Source organism: Aethina tumida, chromosome 1, assembly GCF_024364675.1.
Source record: "Aethina tumida isolate Nest 87 chromosome 1, icAetTumi1.1, whole genome shotgun sequence".
NCBI classification, from domain to species: domain Eukaryota; kingdom Metazoa; phylum Arthropoda; class Insecta; order Coleoptera; family Nitidulidae; genus Aethina; species Aethina tumida.
This window is the reverse complement of record NC_065435.1, coordinates 29,732,751-29,749,135: the sequence shown is the minus strand read 5'-3', so window position 1 is coordinate 29,749,135 and position 16,385 is coordinate 29,732,751. Positions and strand designations below refer to the sequence as shown.

The 16,385-nt window shown below is 31.9% G+C and overlaps 1 long non-coding RNA gene across 1 annotated transcript; it reads left to right on the top strand.

Moving 5' to 3' along the window:
* Nucleotides 1–4,494: 4,494 nt before the first annotated feature.
* Nucleotides 4,495–6,064, top strand: LOC126264211 (uncharacterized). Its single transcript, XR_007546970.1, has 2 exons — nt 4,495–5,096; nt 5,339–6,064. It is a non-coding gene; the product is annotated as an uncharacterized LOC126264211 (long non-coding RNA).
* The last annotated feature ends 10,321 nt before the right edge of the window (nt 6,065–16,385 follow it).

Below are 16,385 nucleotides of genomic sequence, written 5' to 3'. Positions count from 1 at the left end.
CTCCCATTTCATTATCGCTAATTCTGTTATTAAACTGTTTATAGTACGAAAACAAAAATTTAATTCAGTTGTTTCTTGAATTGGTAACCAAGGTTACCAGACAAGTAAACAAATTTTTCATTTGTTTGAATTTGGTAACTAACTAAATTTGTAACAGAGCTAGAAAACCGTTAATAAATGACTTCGTGGGAGAATTTTTAGACCACCACTTTGTTTAGATTCTCACGAATTTTTTCATATTTTTATGGGTTTTCTTAAAATTAATCTTACATTTGGTAATCGTAAAATAGTCGTAAAATACAAAATTTATTTTAAAAATTACTTATCTTAATCTAAACGTTCGTTGATTTTTTTTAACACATGTGTTCTTTTCGAACCCTTATCTAGTGTCAGGGTGTGGTCGCACAGTGGGTTCGAAGTTTAAATAGTGATATTTCTATGTAGAACTTATTCAGTAATTAAATTAAATTAATTAAAGGAAAATGTAATAATTTACCCCAACAGGAAATTTTAGAAAATTGTAACTTTGTTCTTTTATTTTGTCTTATTTAAGTTAATGAATTGATTTTTAAAAAAGATTGAAAATGTTTGTAAGTACAATGGTTTTTCCTTATGCAAATAACATCAGAATTGTAATATTATTATTTCATTAAGGTTTTTTAGACCAAGTACATTATTATTATTTAGATTAGGGTTTCATATAGAAAAACTCTTAAATTAATTTGGCAACAATGTTGAGAAAAGGAACATTTGTTTAGTTCATCTGATTGGTTGAAGTAGGATCGTTGTTGGAGACATTCAGATTCTTAAGGGTCTTAAGTCACCACCTACTTCACCCCTTCCTAGAATCCGAGTTTATAAAACTCTGGGATTCATTTATTTCGGTAGATTTTTACCCGAATTTTTCAAGTGTCGAGATCGAAGTTCTTTTAGTTGTTTTTACTTACTGTTTGTCAAAGTTCAACCTTTTTGCCAAGAATTTAAGTAAATTTAAATTATTCAATTTTTTTCTATTTATATTTATTTGTTTTTGTTTTTCTTATATTTATTTTGTTAATATAGTTAGGTTAATTAAAATTGAGTTTTAATTAATTCCGAACTAGAAATTAAAGAACAATAAAACAGTGAGTAGAAATTATCTAATATTTCGGTTTGGTGAAAGGTGTGAGTATTGAGTGTAATACATCACCTTAGTTGAAGAAGATCTGTTCAACAAAAACAAAGGTTGGTGATATTTAAATTAATTATGGAGTAAGAATTGTATAGTCTAACCTCATAAATATTTTGTGTAAAATTAAATCGCTCCCTTTAACCTGTTGTAACGAGTCTTTCAAAAAGACTTTGGTTATACCAACTGAATTATCATCGGTAACCCGTTACATAAATTGGTGTCAGGTGTGTCTCCTAAAAATTGACACATAAATTGGTGTCAGGTGTGTCTCCTAAAAATTGACACATAAATTGGTGTCAGGTGTGTCTCCTAAAAATTGACACATAAATTGGTGTCAGGTGTGCCTCCTAATGGTAAAAAAAAAGTAAAAAATAAAAATTGACACATAATTTGGTGTCAGATGTTTCCCCTAAAAATAAAAATTGAGACATAGTTTGATGTTATGCTTGTACAATTGTAAATTTAATACATAATTTGATGTTAATTATAGTTACATAAAATTTGATGGTATAAAGTTTGTGTAAAATGTTCACATAATTTTGGAGTCGACTGTTTTAATTTAAAGATTTGAAGATAGAAGAAAATTAAAATTTATTTGTTAAGAAGTTCAAGAGTAAACAAGATCTGTGGTTGACTATACATATTTTTATTCTGATTTTTAGTATCATTTACCTGTCTGTTGTTGTTTTAATTGCTAATATTTGTGAAATTGGTTTTGTAAAATAAATCGAAGTTTAGGTCAAATTTGAGAATAAAATGATTAGTTTCAATTTATAGTAATTGGAAAATATTGAATAAGTAAATAAAATTTTAACAACACAGAAAAGACACAGGAAATCGGTGAAATCTCCGGCATTGACAAAATCACGTCATTTGTCGTTATAAATTGTTAGAAGTTGTTTTAATATTTGGTTGGATAGTATTGTTCATTTAAATGGTACAAATTTTGTTGATAATTGTTTATATATAAGTAAAAATCCTATTTCTTTAATATTGAAACAATATTTCTAATAATTTAGTGTGATGGTCTTACGGAACTTATAATTTGACAAATGTGGTTGACTGTAAGCTATAAATAAAAGCAGGTAGTAAAGCTTTTGAGTGAGTGTCACTGAGATTTATGAGGGGTTGGTTAAAGAAAAAGAGGTAGTTTTACATTTCAAGAATAATAATGATTGTATTTCATAAAAAAAAAAAAAATATTTAATTAAGTAAGAATTTAACAAAATTTCCTTATGACAATAATACAAGTGGAAGATTATAAGTTCGCATAACCATTTGGAATTATTAACGCTGAATTTATTTCAGATTTATTAATTGAGATTTTTCTTTCAGAGAAATAGTTTAATTTTTATTGATTAGTAGTTTGTCTTCCGTAGTTTTTTTTTTGTATGTAAAAGGAAGAAAGTATTTGCATGTACATTGATTTGTAAGGTTTCGTAGCAATTTCTAGTAGTATACTCAGTTATCAATTCCGGGAGCAAAGAGTACTGATTTTCCATTTGTACTGTTTTTGGGCAAAAGGTCAAAAACGCTGTGAACTAAATACAAGTCTATTAAGTAATATAAAAAATATCTTATAATTGTTTGTGGAAATGAGTCGTGACGAGTCAAGTTTTAATAAATATTCAGTTAATAATTTTGATGAAACTTGTTTGAGTTTAACATCTAGAGAACAGTTAGCATCAAAACGTAATACCAACAGTAATACTTTGATGGAAGCACTGTGTTATTCCTTGTCAAGGTTAGCTATGAACAGTAATCTTACATTCATAGATGATTTTGATGGTGAGAGTGATTACAGGGTTTTCGTCAAGAGTGTTGAATTAATTGGTAAAGACAATAATTGGTCGGAAAAACAAATGGTCTCAGCTATTGAATTCAAATTGAAAGGTTTAGCTAGAGAGTTTTATTTTACTATTGAAACTTCTCGTAGACCTCAGACTTTTAAAGATATGAAAAATTGGTTAGCTAGTGTTTTTGATAAAAAAGTTAATTTTTATGAGGCTAAAAATGAACTAACAAAATGTAAAAGAAAAACAAATGAATCATTAGGATCTTTTATGTGTAGACTTAAAATAATTGCAGAAAAGATGGTCACAGAATCAGATCCATTCGAGTTGTCGAGATTTGTGAATATGTTGGTCGCTCAGCAATTTGTTGATGGTTTAGATACTAGGCTATCAAATTTGGTTCGGGCGGAGGGCATATTTTTGAATTTAGACGAAGCTTTCCGTATAGCGTCAGAAAAAGAAGACATTTTTCTTAGATTAAAGCTGACCCCAGAGAAAAAAGAATTTGATAAAAATTTATTTGAAAAAACTAGTCTAATGACAGAAAATTGTGAAAGAGATGATAGAGTTCGAGATAATGGTAAAGTTCATATTTTAAAAGTAAAGGCGAGTAATGATCGAAAAATTAAAAGCAAGTTAAAGAATCAATTTTGTTATACGTGTGGTCAAAAAGGTCATTATAGACTTAATTGTCGTTTTAGTAATTGTAAAATGTGCAACAGTACAACTCATACATCGAAAAATTGTTATTTCTTAAAGAAAAATAGACGAGAAAGTAAACTTAAACATAAAGGAAAATGAAATTTTTAGTAAAAAAAGTGAAAATAAGTGTCTTTAAGAATTTTGAGTTGTTGAAAGAAAAATGATGAGTCGAAACGAAAGGTTATAGGTTGTATTTGGTTTACAAAGTACATAAAACAATCTGCAGGTTTACGTTCCGGTTACGCCGATGAATCACAGTTCATTGTGGTTTACCGGAAGACGATCTGTTCAGGTAATGGCGTGCCCTCATTGCTTGGCGGTGATAAGACAAGTCAAAATCTTTTCACATTAGATGGTCTTCTGAAGTGTCGCTCAGTTAAATAAAATGGATTTACAATAGCCCAAAAGAATCTAACAACAACAGGTTTTGCATTAGTAATTTTCTTCTATATTCTCATGTTGGTAAAGATCTGATCAATCTTGATTCCTGTACGTTTGGTTTTAGCTCCAAGCACCCGAATGTGGTGAGATTATCTGAAGATGTAGTTTATTTTTGCAAATTTCAAGGTTTTAATGTTTAGTATTAACGTAATTATGCGCAAATTCCTTAATACTATGATTTATTACCACTCAATTTTTTCTAGTAAGACTTCCTCTTATTAGCTCTATTGTGTTTTCGAGTTCAGTGAAAACAAATAGAAATAATAGATTCTCTGTTGTTAGATTTCTTCAAGATTTTACAATACCTCAGTCATATATCACATATTTCAATAAAAACTTGACACTTTCGGGTAACTTGTTCGTTTGTTAGTTGGTTCCTCCTTTTATAGGTAAGGAGAGGTATTAAGTGGTCTAGGTCTTGAGTGGAAGACTAGAAATTTTGTAGAAAAGTAAATGCTTCGCGCGCGCGGAGTGACCCCATCTTGGTGGATCCAGGGGTTTCCAGATGTACCTGCAGTTGTTGGATTATCCGTGAAGACATAGTCTGAATGAGCAGAAAATGTGACTTCTTTGTTTTGCAGTGGGTGACGTGTCCTGGCAGTCACAATACGGAATTGATGTTTTGGTGAGAGGTTGATATGCAACTCTTTGTATTTGTGTAGTCGTCGTACTACGGTGATCCATCACGTGGCACAACTGAGTTTTTAGCGTAGGTGTAGTTGTATGTGTAGATGTACACATGTGGTGCAAGTGTGAGAGTAAAAGTGGTTACTCATGAATTGATGAAATGAAAGTAGACAAAGTAGCAGGAAAAGTTGTAGAGTTTACAGGTACCCATTAGTAAGTTGGGTTGAGGTATAATGAAAAGGACTTAAAGGAAGTCGAATAGCAGCCTACGCAGAGCACCGGATTTACGAAATATGTGGAAATATGTGGAAAGATATGATGTTTTGGAGAAATTGCTGAAGTTAGAGTCGAAATGAGACGAGGTATAGTAAATATGTATTCCGGACTACTTCAAAGAGGAAGTGAGTCATGGGTATTTTTCAATCAAAGTGGATTGAAATGTGGAATACGGAAACGCTTACAAGATCATAACAATGTAAAAAATGTACATGTGCAATTGAAAGAAGAAATGAATTGAAAGAAGAATTTGTAAAAATTCGATAATAAACTCCAAGGATTTTAAAATATGTGTTCGTAGAACAATATTAACTATTATCTGTTTTAGTTATTTTGCCAAGTTTTTCTTAAATGTTGAAAAAATCATCAGTGTCGAGATGACGGATCTATCAACATCAATGATCCAGGATCTCAAGGATTTTTCAAGAGGACTTCCAATTAGACACAACAACACGATGAATACGATAAACGAAGTTTACAAATCTTGATACCACGAGAGGAAAAAGAAGAAATTTCTCTGGACAGTTATTTCATGAGGGTCCCAGGCAGACAGAAGAAAAGGAATATTTAGATTTCTTTATTTCCAAGAAGTTGTTTACGACTTGTGGTTGCTGCTACACCACATTTTGTAATTTGAAGCCTGCAGTATAAGTGGTTACCAACTACTTATCCAAGAGTATCGTTGAGGACGAACGATCAAGGACCAAGGAGCCTATGATTAAGGATGAGAAACGAAGGACGAAGAAGCGGATGTCCAGGAACCAATCACCAGGGGCCAAGTACCGGGTCAACGACTGAACGAGTCTACAGAAAAATGATAACCAGAGCATTGGAAGAGGAAAGGATTTCTTTGTATAATTATTATTGCACAAACATCAGCAATAATGAGGAGCAACAACCAGAATCAGCTACCAGGACCTTAAGAGGAACGATTCACCAAGGACCATCAACTAACGAAATAAATCCTAGCTGTCTAGATTTTGAATGATATTTTGTTGGTCAATGTTATGTGTTCTTAGGTCATGTAATTGAAATTATAATGTTTTGAATTGTATTGAGATGTATGTAATGATGTTTAGGTTTAGATGTCGAGTTTGATTATTGTTTTGATAAAACCAATTCATTAACGTTGTCACTTAAAGAATTGCTTTTCTCTAAAAGGGGGAGTAATGTAACAGAGCTAGAAAACCGTTAATAAATGACTTCGTGGGAGAATTTTTAGACCACCACTTTGTTTAGATTCTCACGAATTTTTTCATATTTTTATGGGTTTTCTTAAAATTAATCTTACATTTGGTAATCGTAAAATAGTCGTAAAATACAAAATTTATTTTAAAAATTACTTATCTTAATCTAAACGTTCGTTGATTTTTTTTAACACATGTGTTCTTTTCGAACCCTTATCTAGTGTCAGGGTGTGGTCGCACAGTGGGTTCGAAGTTTAAATAGTGATATTTCTATGTAGAACTTATTCAGTAATTAAATTAAATTAATTAAAGGAAAATGTAATAATTTACCCCAACAGGAAATTTTAGAAAATTGTAACTTTGTTCTTTTATTTTGTCTTATTTAAGTTAATGAATTGATTTTTAAAAAAGATTGAAAATGTTTGTAAGTACAATGGTTTTTCCTTATGCAAATAACATCAGAATTGTAATATTATTATTTCATTAAGGTTTTTTAGACCAAGTACATTATTATTATTTAGATTAGGGTTTCATATAGAAAAACTCTTAAATTAATTTGGCAACAATGTTGAGAAAAGGAACATTTGTTTAGTTCATCTGATTGGTTGAAGTAGGATCGTTGTTGGAGACATTCAGATTCTTAAGGGTCTTAAGTCACCACCTACTTCACCCCTTCCTAGAATCCGAGTTTATAAAACTCTGGGATTCATTTATTTCGGTAGATTTTTACCCGAATTTTTCAAGTGTCGAGATCGAAGTTCTTTTAGTTGTTTTTACTTACTGTTTGTCAAAGTTCAACCTTTTTGCCAAGAATTTAAGTAAATTTAAATTATTCAATTTTTTTCTATTTATATTTATTTGTTTTTGTTTTTCTTATATTTATTTTGTTAATATAGTTAGGTTAATTAAAATTGAGTTTTAATTAATTCCGAACTAGAAATTAAAGAACAATAAAACAGTGAGTAGAAATTATCTAATATTTCGGTTTGGTGAAAGGTGTGAGTATTGAGTGTAATACATCACCTTAGTTGAAGAAGATCTGTTCAACAAAAACAAAGGTTGGTGATATTTAAATTAATTATGGAGTAAGAATTGTATAGTCTAACCTCATAAATATTTTGTGTAAAATTAAATCGCTCCCTTTAACCTGTTGTAACGAGTCTTTCAAAAAGACTTTGGTTATACCAACTGAATTATCATCGGTAACCCGTTACAAATTCAGACAAAAAGGGACACTAAATAAAAACAAAAATATCACTACAAACACTTTTGAAAACTGAGGTGTGAGTGTGATGAGATTAAAAGTCGATGTTACAAGAACACTAAACGTTTATTATATTATTACAAAGTGTGCACTCGGCTAGAAACGTCAAAGACTAAAAACTAAGAACTAAAAACCCTGCGTAGCATGAAGCTTGCGTTAGGGCATCTATACAGAGGGGTTCCAAGTATCAATGTGCAATTTCATTCCTTAACAAACTCTTTTCCGTAGTTGCCACTCAAATTTGAATAAATGACGATTGTTACCGCTGCCATTGGTAACGACAGAAAGGTCTCTTATTGTTAGCGACTAGCGACTTTTGGCAATTGTTCAAAGTGCAACCAGGGAATATTGTTGATAGTAACAATTTTTGTTTGAGTTGTTCGTCCTTCCTCTGTCTGAATTTAGTTATAATAGATACCATAATCGAAAGAGAAGAGTTGTTAACGCTAATCCCAAATCTTTATCCCAACCAGCCACCCCCACTCCTGCAAAGTCTTCCAGCTCCAAAACTCAGGAACTCGGTCACCCCCAAGGAGGTGATGTCGAAATTGTCTAACTACAATGCACCAGTTATGGTTCAGTATTCAAATTTATATATATGGAATTGTATTAAAGTATTTTAGACCAAGTACACTAAGAATTGGAAGAGACTTCTCATAGAGAAGAAACTTTTAAATTGGTTTGGGAGAAAACAGCGCTAATGATTAGCCGTCTCAGATCTCAGTTTCGGTTAATATTTTTTGACAGCTCATTGACAATCTTGGCAACTGATCTTTGTGTAATTTCGTTTCGTTTGGTGTCCAATAATATAATGCTCTTTGGCGAATTACTGAGAGAGGTTATTTCAATTTGCCAAAATATGCGGAATGTAGGAAGGTCCTAATTATGTGATGTGAATTTATAAGTTTAACAATATTGAAAAAAAGCAGCTAAAAAAGATGTTTAAGTTTTATTATTATCTTATCAAAGAAAATATATAAAATTTCGCCTTCATTGCTGTTGAAACCTGAATATGTACAAAATATCATTTGATTTCAAAACTGATCTTGAACAATTATTTGGTAACTTCTTACAATTTCGTCATTGAAAAGACAAAAACAACAAAAGAAATAAGTATTTACACTTCGTTAGCTGTTTGTTTCACTTTTTAGCCTTCAATGCAGACACAAATCTAATATTTTTGTTTATATTCAAAACGTAATTATAATTTTGTCCAGATTGATGTTTTCAATGAACTCAGAAGTCTTGATTTATCTAGTAATAGAGGTCCTTATGATATTCCTTCTACAGTATTGAACGAATTGTGGATTCTCATTAACAAAGCCTCTAACAATGAAATTTAATATGATTTTAAAATCTACTTTATTTCCTAACGTACGTAGAAAATCATTTGTTATACCTACCTTAAAGGATGGAGATAGTTTACTTGTTGTTTACCAAGATTGTCCAAAAAAATCATTTCCAAAATAATTATGCCATAGTTCCAAAATATTATAAATGAGAGTCAACATGAATTTTGCAAATGTAAATCTTCTGCGACCAACCTTCTTATTTATAACCTCTCGACAGTTGGTGCTCTTGAAAATCATTTACAGGTTAATGCTGTTTATACAGACATTTAAAAGGCATTTGATAGAATCTGCCATGATTTATTGTTTGCTAAACTAAATGGGCTGGATTTGACAAGTAATTTTTCCACTGTAAATAATCATAACGATTGTAATGTAAAGTGATTAGTTTTTATAAAAAAATTAATCAACACCATATTCGCAAGTTATACTTTAGATAAAAGATATAAATGTAATGTGTTTGAACTTTAAAAATGAGTAATAGATTGGGCGGTAGTTTTTCTAGAAAAGTTGGTTCGGCTCAAGCTAAAATGACTTTGGGTAAATGTAAAAGAAAAGCTGGAGCATATCTTGATGCGTTTGCCCACACATTAAAGTAGCTTTTTACACAAATACTGCTGTAGGATCCCAGGTTCTGCGATGTTTTGTCGTATAAAATAACCTCTTTCCATAATCGGTATCGCGATTATAAGTACAGCAATTAAGCAGAACGAAATACTCTCACATTAGCTGTCAAAATTCCCAGAGTTGTCAAAACGTGCGGACTCCTTAGGAACTCGTTAGGAATATTTAAACAATTACAATAATGGCAACTTGATGCCATTATTGTGGAGATGTCGATTACTGTTCCTGAAAGTCACGGAAATCAAATTAGTTGCAGATCTATCGTCGACATACAAAAACTGTCTGTGATTCTGACAGATAATTAACATGTGAAAAGAAATTGTTTTTGTTAACTTTGTTAACTTTATATTTCCATTAGAATAGATTGCTGCTAAGAGAAGTTCCAACTATTATAATTTAGTTTGAATATGTGATACGGACGACGTGAGGGATGAAATTGAAAACAGGATAATTAGATGTATATACACATAAATAAAATTTTAATTAATTAGTAATTACAAAACTAAACGAACATTTGGGAGTGGGTGTGGGATTGAGTGACATTTTGCGAACTTTCAAGTTTCAATAGCAATGAGGGAATTTTGTTTATCAAATAAAAGAAAATAACATTTATGTTGTTAAGATTACGTTTCTTTGTGACATATGCCAGACGTTAAAATATAAACGAAACATCCAATGTCCAATTAAACCTTATTCGAAATATGTAATTTAGAAAAAAGTTGTCTTCTTTCAAGTAAATTTAATTTGTTTCTTTCATAGTATTAATATTACATCAAATTGTGGTTCAGTTATATTTTTAATATATTTCTATTTGTTTTAATCGAATGTGTCAACAAATTGACAGAGAAAGGAAATATCGAGATGATTTTTCGATTTGTTATAATAACTTTAATGACAGTGATTCATTTATTTAATGACCACGTTACAAATCACATTTGTGTGTGAAATGATATGGTCAAATGTCACGTGTTGATTACCAGGAAACTTTTGCACAAACAGTCAGGTGAGATTCAATACGATTGTTACTATCTGTGGCTGTACAAAATAATCACAAAATCAAGTAACTAGACGTAAAGACAGCATTTTTATATGGAGAACTTGAACACACCTATTTATGACTTAACAAGAAGGGTTGGATCATGACGAAAACATGGTTTGTAAATTGAACAAGTCACTATATGGGTTAAAACAATTCCCTCGCTGTTGGAATGCAAAATTCGACTCTACACCGAAAAGAGTTTTAGTAGTAGTTTTAGTATTTATACGGAACAAATTTTAAACAGATTTGAAATGACTAATGCTAATCCTAATACTGTTCCAGTCGACCCTCACATAAAGCCACAGTGGGAAGATACTACCTCACTTCTGCTGTTCATAATAACACAGCTTGTTCCGTACAAATTTTATTTGGCTACCATCGCAAATAATCTGACTTAGAAACAATAGATTTGTTTCCAGTTTAGGAACACATAATACTTTTGTAAAAAGCACCTTTTTGTTTTGACCTTCATCGTCATAATGGTCCAACCTCACTTGTACTGAACATTGCACAGATTATACTTTGTTGTCTGCGACTCTGATTTTATGTATAACAGGAGCCGTCATATTTTCAAGCATGTTCTTACGTCTTGTCATGTGTGACGATGCACCGGAAGCCACTTGCCATGGGTCATTTTGGCTGGATGTTGCCTCAAACACAACAGCATATGATGAACTACTTGCTTTTTGTTGAACATTCTTGGTCCTGGATTTGCATTTGAGGATTTTTATGACCTTACTTATTACAAGTGTAGCTCCCTTACTTACTTTGTTTCTTGTGGTTGTTCTTGTTGATTGAGAATACTGTTGAGTCACTTTCAGATTGTTTAACATCTTGTGATAGTTTTGATTTCACAGAAATTGAAGTTATCTTCATGCCGGAGCTTTCAATAGCAATAATCATTGGTTGATAGGACTCTGGTAGACCGGAGAGTAGCAATGTAACTAGCCATTCATCGTCAACTGCGAAACCAATGTTTCTGAGCTTGTGAGCAGTACACATAATTTTGCTCACATATTTCTCTACGTTTTGACATACAGTAAGTGAAGGATTATAGAGATCACGCAGCAGCCCATCACAGCGTGTCAACAAAGAGTCATCAAATACTTATGAAAACGTATCCCATACTTCTTTTGCAGTACTACTCTCTTGCATGTGCACGTAATTTATTTAGTCAACTAGTAAATTTATCTTAGTTTTTGCCTTTGTGTCTCGTTTTGTGTCCACAATGACACATGTGGTGGGGTCTATGCAGTTCCACAACTCCTCTTGCTGTAGGTATGTTTTTAGAGCAAGTCGCCAAGTTACGTAATTATCTCGGCCGGTTAACTTTTCAATTAATGCCAATTGATTGTTTGCTGACAATTTAAGAACCCTTATTCCAGATGTTACGAGAAAACACTTTTCAATTGTCGTATTGACGTTTTAGGTTCACTTCATTACTTTTCTCAGTAAGTAAGCCATTCTGGGCTACCCTGGGCTTTTCTGGCTCCATAACCTGTTAATTTTTCTTAAAAGAATTTATTATTTCAGAAGAAAAACTTATATTTAAGAATTTAGTGTTAAAATTACAACTTAACTGTCTACAGGCGCACAATTCAAATTACAATTTTAACAGTTTATGTGTAGTTTCAGTGCACTCCTACAGGTCATCACAACAGTTACAATTGGATTCCCAAGAGGAAATGAAACATTATTTGTTTTAAGATGTGTTATAATTTTTCATTCTTTATAATAGCCTAAGCTACATTGCGCTGTAAATTGAGAAGAATGCTTCAGGTAAACTACTTTTGGTTAACAAGACAGCATTAAATTAACTGAGGAATGCATATTATAGGATTTTGTAAGCTGGGTCAGCCCATTTTCCGCACATTTTGGCAGACTGAAATATCCTCTTTCTGTAATTCGCCAAAGAGCATTATAGGATCGGACACCAATCAAAACAAAATTACACAAAGATCAGTTGTCAAGATTGTCAGTGAGTTGTCAAAAAATACGAGCCGAAACTGAGACTGAGACGTCTAGCCATTAGCGCTACCAAATAATTCCATTCAATTAGAAACGTTAAATAATTACTTTAATAACAAGGAGTTTATTTTCTATGAGAAGGCTCTTCTAATCCTTAGGGCACTTGGTCTAAAATACTTTAATACAATTCAATATACATAAATTTCAACACTGAACCATAAATGGTGGGGTGCGTCGTAGTTACACAATTTCGACATCACCTCCTTGGGGGTGACCGAGTTCCAAGAAGTTTTCTGAGTTTTGGATCTGGGAGACTTTGCAGGAGTAGGGGTGGCTAGTTGGGACAAAGATTTGGGATTAGCGTTAGGAGTAGGGGTACCATTAGAGTTTACCGATAGTATCCCTAGTTTAGACGACAAAGCTGTGTAAGCACTCTTTCACTCTCTGTATCTCACCTTCTAGTTCCAAAATTTTATTCCTAAGGAAATCGGGTACCTCTGGAAACGTCAGCAGACTTTTGGGGTTTATTGAGTTTTTCACTTAGCTTTTCTTTTTTCCGGACCCTACACATAGTTTATTGGTTTAGTAACCGAGGTTAGAAGCCAAATTAACAACTCTTCTCTTTCGATTATGGTAACTATTATAACTAAATTCAGACAAAAGAAGGACGAACAACTTAAAAAAAAAATTGTAATTTTCAACAATATTCCCTGGTTGCTACCCACACTTTGAACAATTGACAAAAGTCGCTAACAATAAGAAACTTTTCTGTTGTTATCAATGGCAGAGGTAACGATCGTCATTTAACCAAGTTTCGGTAGCAACTACGGAAAAGTGTTGGTAGTGATATTTTCGTTTTTATTTAGTGACCCTATTAAAGTTCCTATTAAAAGACAAGAGCCGAGAAATAAGAAAAGGAAAAGGAGGCCCAAATCCAGGTTCTATTGGCAGAAAGGAAAGCGGTACCACATCCAACGACACAGCTAGTTATTGTAAAGCCTCAGTTTTGATCGGTTACCTTAGAGTACATTAGAGTACCAATTAATTCTCTGTATCGTGTGGGGTCTTTGAATGGTTTTAAATCTCTGTTAAATTTTGAGTGGCAGTCATACAGTGTTTTAATTGGATTGCAATCTACCATTCTGAATTTCTCTGAAATATATTTTTTTTGTTTAAGTGTTACTCCTTTCTTACTTTGGTTAATTTCTATTCTAAAGAAAAACCTAGCAATCTTTGATCTTCAATTTCTCAGCTAATTCTCTTTTAATTTCATTACCAGTTTGATTTTCGACAGTTCTTTTGTACTCCTTAAATTTTTCAAAAACTTCTCTCTTTGACTTAAGGAAAAAACCTGGCACCACCTATTATATTCGTCTATTAATGTAAGGAGATATCTTGATCCACCGCTGAATCTGACTCGCATTGGTCCGCAGATATCTGAATGAACAATATTCAGTAACTGCTTACTTCTTCCTTCTCTATCAGTAAAGGGTTTCCTTGCTTGCTTACCTCGTTGACATTGTCACACCACATGGGTAATTTATCATTATCCAATTTATTACCGTGTACCAGTCGCTTTCTGTACAAATCCTGTACGCCTTTATAATGTAGGTACTCTAGTTGTCTATGCCACAGGACCATTTTGTTTGAAATTCTATGCATTATTCACTTGTAGACATTTGAATTTCGTTGTATATAAACATATTACAATATTTTTCATAAAATCAAGTAGCCCAAAAAGTTTTCTTTATTTGTTTACAACAAAACTCTAATCAGTTCAGACTTTTATTTCATAAGAAACACATCTTTCTGAAGTTGCTCCTGCGCTTCAATTCAAAATTAATAGTTAAATATTCTCTCTTTATTAATGAGGTTCTTCCTCATTGAGAATTGTAATTAGCAGAAATACTTATGTACAGTAGTGCTAGAAATGAAACCGATCTTACCAAACTGTTATTTTTAGGGAATAGTTTTGGCTAAATTCATTATTTATATTTACAGGAATTCCCAACTAAACACAAAATAAGGCTTAAAATAACATATTGATTTGTTTTCAGAATAAATTATGATTTCTTTTTTATTGGAGCAAAGAGGGGGAAATCTACAAGACGTAGTGCCGGACTAAAAACCCCTCTCCGGGCAATGATTCGAAGATCATGACCTAAGAGTAGTTAACCATAAAGGTTTAGGAAAATAGAAGGGAAAACTAAAGAGGTACGTAACAATCGCTACATAGTAAAGAAAAGATGTTCAAAAGAGACGCAGAGGTCTAGACAGCCAAGAGACAAGGTATCTTGCATCTGTCGGATTCACAGGGTTGGATATCATGCAAGCATGCAATCTCCGGATTAGAGTGTTGAAAGATAGATCTCCGGAGGTTGAGGGCATGCTATTTTCTCTGAGGCTATGAAATATGAAAAAATATGCAAGAAATCCGAAAAAAGGTCAAGAAAAAGTCACAATAAAGGAGAAAACAGCAATACCAAGAAACCGTCTTCAAAAGTTCTATCAAAAAGGCTGAGGACAGGAATGTTCCCATTGGAGTTCCACATATCTGTCTGTGTATAAAAAAGGTACTTTCAATTTATGGAAAGTTTTCCATAGTATGGGCATACGTTTCAACTCAAATAACATCTGAGAATTAAGCATGTTTATAGTAATTATAATATTAGAATTGTGCCGTAGTAGTTTTTACTTATATTTTAATCTGTAATTTATGACGGAAAATGTGATTCATAAATAATTATATTGTGTATATCTGTATATTTTTCCACTGAATAATTGGATGTTGAAAAAATCGGCAATGTGTCGAAACCATTTTATAACACCAAACTAATATTAAAATATCGACATAAGTTAAACAAAGTAGTTTTATTTGTAAAGTTATGTTATATTTAAATATTTGAGAATCTCATTTATGGTCATCCACTGTAGGTTGAAATACAAGGATGAGATTGATTCGAAAGAGTTCTACCATAAAAAATTTAACAAATTGAAAAATCATCACGATATTCCTTTGCTCTGTCAATTTGCTGACACAGTGGATTAAAACGAATTATAAGAAAAGATATAACTGAACCACAATTGGGTGTTATATTAATACAATGTAAGAATCAAATCAAATATGCTTGAGAGAAGACAACTTTTTTATAAATTACTACATAGTTCTGACATATGCCATAAAGAAACGTAATTTGACATGTTATTTTATTTTTTGACAAACAATTCGTTGCTATTGATACTTGTTTGCAAAATGTCACTCAATCACACACTCACTCGTTTTATTTTTTAATTACAAATTAATTAAAATTTTATTTGATTTCAATTCTATTCCTCACCTTATAGTAGTTGAAACTTCTCTTAGCAGCAATCTATTCTAATGGAAATATAAAATTAACAAAGTTAACAAAAACAATTTCGTTTCACATATTAATTACCTGTCGAAAATAAATGTCGACGAGAGATCTGCAACTGATTTGATTTCAGTGACTTGCAGGGCTCGTAATCTAAACCTTCAGACGGTAAGTTGCTATTTTTGTAACTGTTTAAATATTTCACCTATTTAAATCAACAGTAAATTCACGTAGTTGATTCTTTCAGCTTGAATAAGTGAGCGACTGATTTCAACTATGCACTGAATTTTTCTCCTTCACCTTTAATTATCACCCTCAAACAACACTAATATACCAATCTTTCCATATTTGATAATTTTATGTCGTAAATTATTTAGATTCTTCATGTCTGGATGACAAGTTCAAATAATGTTAACACAATTTATAAACCAAATCATGAAATAGTGATTTCTATTTCACAATTCTCTGGGGAAATAAAGATTTGAAATCTTTGTTGGGTTAAAATTTATAATTAATAGATTTATCTGTTGCAGTTTTGTTAAAACTTTCATCTACTTTAGTGCATATATATTTTTAGTGTTTCCATATTTT